General features: G+C 42.8%; 1 pseudogene; it reads left to right on the top strand.

Moving 5' to 3' along the window:
• Window positions 1-3947: 3947 nt before the first annotated feature.
• Window positions 3948-5582, top strand: LOC102839915 (annotated as a pseudogene).

The raw sequence follows: 5582 nt of genomic DNA, 5'->3' as shown, positions 1-5582 counted from the left end.
GTGATGACATCAAGAACATCATACAGGAAGAAAGCAAAAGGTCATTAAGAAGATAAGAAAGAAAGAAAAGATCAAAATGAATGTCAGAAGAGACCCTGAAACTTGCTCTCCAGCATAGAGTTGCTGAAGCAAATAGAAGAAATGAAGAGGTACAAGAACTGAACAGAAAATTTTGAAGGTCAGCTTGAGAAGATAAAGCCAAATATTACAACAAAATGTGCAAAGACCTAGAGTTAGAAAACTAAAAGGGAAGAACATGCTCAGCATTTCTGAAGCCGAGGGAACTGGAGAAAAAATTCAAACCTCGACTTTCGTTATTGAAGGATTCTCTGGGCAAATTATTGAATGATGCAGAAAACATTAAAGGAAGATGGAAGGAATACACAGAGTCACAGTACCAAATGGAAATGGTCGATATTCAAACATTTCAAGAGATATGCTATGATTAAGAGCCAATGATCCTGAGAGAAGAAGTCCAAGGTGCATTGAAGGAATTGGCAAAGAACAAGGCTCTGGGATTTGATGGAAAACAAATTGAAATCTTTCAAGAAAGTGAGTGAGCACTGAAGGCACTCACTCATCTATGCCAAGAAATTTGGGAGACAACGATCTGGCCAATTGATTGAAAGAGAGCCATATTTGTGCCCATTCCAAAGAGAGGTGACCCAACAGAATGTGGAAATCATCAGACAATATCATTGATATCCCATGCTAGTAAAGTTTTACTAAAGGTAATATCGAAATGGCTACAATCATACATTGACAGAGGACTTCCAGAGGTTCAAGCAGGTTTCAGAAGAAGCTGTGGAATGAGGGATATTATTGCTGATATCCGATGGATCTTGCCTAAAGCACAAAATACCAGAAAGATGTTTACTTATGCTTTGTTGACTATGTAAAGGCTTTCGATTGTGTGGATCATGACAAGCTATGAACAACATTGTGAAGTGTTCCAGAACACTTAATTGTGCCCTTGAGGAACCTGAACGTAGACAAGAGGCAGTAGTTCAAACAGAACACGGAAACACTGAATGGTTTAAATTTAGGACAGGTGTGTGACAGGTTTGTATTCTTTCACCATATTTATTCAATCTATATGCTGAGCAAATAATCTGAGAAGCTGGGTTATATGAAGGAAAATGTGGCATCAGGATTGGAGGAAGACTCATTAACAACCTGCGATATGCAGATGATACAACCTTGTGTGCTGAGAATGAAGAGTACTTAAAATGGTTACTGATGAAGATCAAAGAACACAGCCTTCAGTATGGATTGCATCTCAATATAAAGAAAACAAAATCCTCACCACTGGACTAATAAACAACATTCTTATCAATGGAGAAAATCTGGAAGTTGTCAAGACTTCATTTTTCTTGGATCACCCATCAACACTCATGGAAGCAATAGTCAAGAAATCAAATGACGTAGTGCATTAGGCAAATCTGCTGCACAAGACCTTTTTAAAGTGTTGAAGAGCGAAGATGTTAGCATGAGGACTAAGGTACGCCTGACCCAAGTCATGGTATTTTCAATAACCTCATATTCATTAGAAAGTTGGATAGTGAATAAGGAAGATCATAGAAGAATTGGTGCATTTGAGTTATGGTGTTGGAGGAAAATATTGAAAGTGCCATAGACTGCCAAAAGAACAAATAGATCTGTGTTGGAAGAAGTGCAGCCAGAGTGCTCATTGGCGGCCAGAATGGCCAGACTTCATCTCTCATACTTCAGACATGTTGTCAGGAGGGACCAATCACTGTAGAAGGATATCATGTTTGGTACATTGGAAGGTCAAGGAAAAAGAGGAAGACCCCAGAGAAATGGATTGGCAAAGTGGTAGCATCAATGGGCTCAAGTGTGGTGACAATTGTGACGTTGGCCCAGGACGGGGTAGTGTTTTGTTCTTTTGTGCATCAGTTGATACCAAATGATGGCCCTTAACAACAACAACATCAACAATTAATTAGTGCTTGTTACAGTGAGATGCTTACTGAAGAGCTGAAGCCTAAACTTCACATTAGAGGCAGAGGATTGCTATCCAAGGGTATTGTGATATTACATGACAATGCATGTCCACACACCTCTTCCCACACTGTTGACACTGCAAATACTTTGTTTTGAGGTGTGAACGCATCTTCACTATTGTTCTGATATTTTCCCATCGGATTTTCATCTGTTTGGTTCCCTGAAAGCAGTCCTTCAAGGATGAAGATTCAACTGTGATGAAGTGAAGACAGTGGTGCATTCATGGCTTGCAGCTCATCCTTAAAAAAAATTATTTTTAAATAAGGGAATATGAAAGCTTATCAACAGATAGAGAAAAGTATATTGAAAAGCAAAGAGATTATGTTGAAAATGATGTATTTGTGTTTACTAAAAGTTGATTAAAATAAATTCTACAGCCAGAATGTGGATAAATTTGGACTCACCCTTGACATTCTCTTTCTCTTCCATTTAAATACTTTGTGGGTCTTTAGAGTTTAACAATACATTGTCTTCCATCCTTACTTCTATTTGTGATTGTCTCTAGTCCCATACCATCAATCACAATCTCTTGCTGATGCTCTTTCTAGTCGTGGTGGAGACGTTTCTGACTCCATTTGTGCAGAGTGGAACTGTTCCGTAGGGGTTTCAAGGCTTTGGCCTTTCAGAAGCAGATTGCCAGGACTATGAGCCTTTATCTTCTTATGTGCCTCTAAGTAGGTTTGGCTTTCCAATCTTTTCAGCTACTAGTGGGGTTCTTAACTATTTCACCACCCAGCTGCCTATCTCTATGGTTGTTGCGAAGTGCCATTCAGTCTATTGCAACTCACAGCGACCCTGTATAGGGTTTCTGAGGAGCGATGGGTGAGTTTGAACCACCGACCTTGTAGCTCAAACCAAACTTGTGACCCAGTTCTTATCTCACATTTCCATACCAGGACTCTATATGGTAAGGATTGCTAAACCCATATATTGTTGTTAAGTGCCATTAAGTCGGTTCTTACACATAGCTACCATTTACAGAGTTTGCAAGGAGTGGTTGGTGATTCAAACATACTTTGCAGTTGAGTGCTTTAACCCACAGTGCCACACCTGGACTCCATATATCTGACCTCAAATCTAGATGGGTATTTACCTTATTAAATAAGGAAACCCTATGCAGGGTATTTACCTTATTAAATTAGGAAACCCTATGCAGGGTTGCTATGGGTCGGAACCGACTCGACGGCCCCTAACAACAACAACCTTATTAAATGTGAATATAATTTAGAACACAAATGATAGTTTCCACAACTGTAATCTTTTTCCTACCTCTTTGTTTTTCCTTGATTGAAATTACAGACAAGAATCTATATTCAATCTCACAGTACTGAAATTTTGTGCACCATTTCTTCTACATAATTTTTTCTCTCTGTTTTGCTTGCTTGAGCTAGTCCTACATCTCAAAATTCAGTTTAAATTCCATTTTCTCTGAAAAGATTTGTTGACTCTCTAACAGAGATTAGGAGTCCTGCTGTGGCGCTGTGGGTTAGTGCGCCAGACTGCAAAACCATTTGAACTGTATGGCCGGCGGTTCAAGCTCACCAGCTGCTCCTTGTAAACCCTATACTGGGTCGCTATGGGTCAGAATCGATTCGACAGCACTTTACAACAACAACAACAACAGAGATTAAGTAGTTTTCTGATTTATAAAACCTTATTCAGGTGGGTGGACAGGAGAAAGGACAGCCAGCAAGGCTTGAAGCTGTGGCTTAAGAAGACCACCGGAGCTGGTCTTTCTCTCCCTCTGTTCTAGGTCTCCTAGCGCACCTCTTCACTCAGCTCCGAATGCGCCTCGCCAGTCTGTCCCGTGCGCACCTCTGCTTCCTCTGCCCAGCCCTTGGCCGCCGCCTTGTACAGCTGCACGCCGCCCTTAGCTCCCTGACGGCTCGCAGTCGCCACGCAACACAGGCTCTGACCAGCGACACTACAGCGAGGCGGTAGCAGAGAGCGAGGACGACCCCAACTTCTTGAAGATGGTGGAGGGTTCCTTCGACCGCCGCGCCAGCATCGTGGAGGACAAGCTGGTGGTGGACTTCAGAACCCCGGAAAGCGAGGACCAAAAGTGGAACCAGGTGCGCGGCATCCTGTGGATCATCAAGCCCTGCAACCATGTGCTGGACCTCTCCTTTCCCATTCGGCAGGACAATGGCTCCTGGGAAGTCATAGTGGGCTAACCAGGTCCAGCACAGCCAGCACCGCACACCCTGCAAGGGAGGTATCCGTTACAGCATAGGTGTGAGTGTAGATGGAGTTAAAGCTCTAGCTTCGCTGATGACATATAAATGTGCAGTCGTAGATGTACCATTTGGGGGTGCTAAAGCTGGTGTGACGATCAATCCCAAGAACTACACTGATAATGAATTGGAAAAGATTACAAGAAAGTTCACTATAGAGCTAGCAAAGAAGGGCTTTATTAGTCCTTGCCTTGATGTACCTGCCCCTGACATGAACACGGGCGCACAGGAGATGTCCTGGATGGCTGACACGTGTGTCAGCACCCTAGGGCACTATGATCTGAATGCACATACCTGCGTTACTGGTAAGCCCATCAGTCAAGGCAGTATCCATGGACACATCTCTGCTAATGGCCGTGGTGATTTCCATGGGATTGAAAACTTCATTAATGAAGCGTCTTACATGAACATTTTAGGAATGATACCATGCATAGTTCAGGGATAACACATTTCTTGTTCAGGGATTTGGTATTGTGGGCCTGTACTCTATGAGATACTTACGTTGCTTTGGTGCTAAGTGGTGCTGGAGAATCTGATGGGAGCATGTGGAATCCAGATGATATTGATCCAAAGGGACTGGGAGACTTCAAACTGCAACATGGTTCCATCCTGGGCTTCCCTAAAGCAAAGCTCTATGAAGGAAGCATCAGGGAAGTAGACTACAACGTACTGATCCCAGCGGCCAGTGAGAAGCAGCTGACCAATCCAGTGCACCCAGAGTCAAAGCCAAGATCATTGCTGAAGGTGCCAATGGACTGACAACTTCAGAAGCTGATAAGATTTTCCTGGAGAAAGAATATGATAGTAATTCCTGATCTCTACTTGAACGTTGAAGGAGCGACACTCTCTTACTTTGAATGGCTAAAGAATCTCAGTCATGTCAGCCATGGCTGTCTGACCTTCAACTATGAAAGGGACTCTAACTACTACCTGCTCATGTCTGTTCAAGAGAGGTTAGGAAGAAAATTTGGAAAGCATGGTGGCATGATTCCCATTGTTCCCACAACAGAGTTCCCACAACAAGCAAGCTATTCACTGGAAAGCCATCAAGGCAAGCAATCAAGTCTCTTCAGGACAAACTCCCCTCCAAGACTGAAACTCAGAGGGAACACACAGCAGGCATGTCAGTGACAGGATATCGGGTGCATCTGAGAAAGACATTATGTTCTCTGGCTTAGCTTACACTGTGGAGTATTCTGTTCCCAAATCATGCACACAGCCATGACGTATAACCTGGTGTTGTATCTGAGAACTGCTGCTTATGTCAATGCCATTGAAAATGTCTTCAAGGTATACAGTGAAGCTGGTGTGACCTTCACATAG

The sequence above is a fragment of the Chrysochloris asiatica genome, unplaced genomic scaffold, assembly GCF_000296735.1.
Source record: "Chrysochloris asiatica unplaced genomic scaffold, ChrAsi1.0 scaffold00033, whole genome shotgun sequence".
Lineage (NCBI taxonomy): Eukaryota > Metazoa > Chordata > Mammalia > Afrosoricida > Chrysochloridae > Chrysochloris > Chrysochloris asiatica.
The sequence above is the reverse complement of the archived record's forward strand: the minus strand, read 5'-3'. Positions and strand labels throughout refer to the sequence as shown.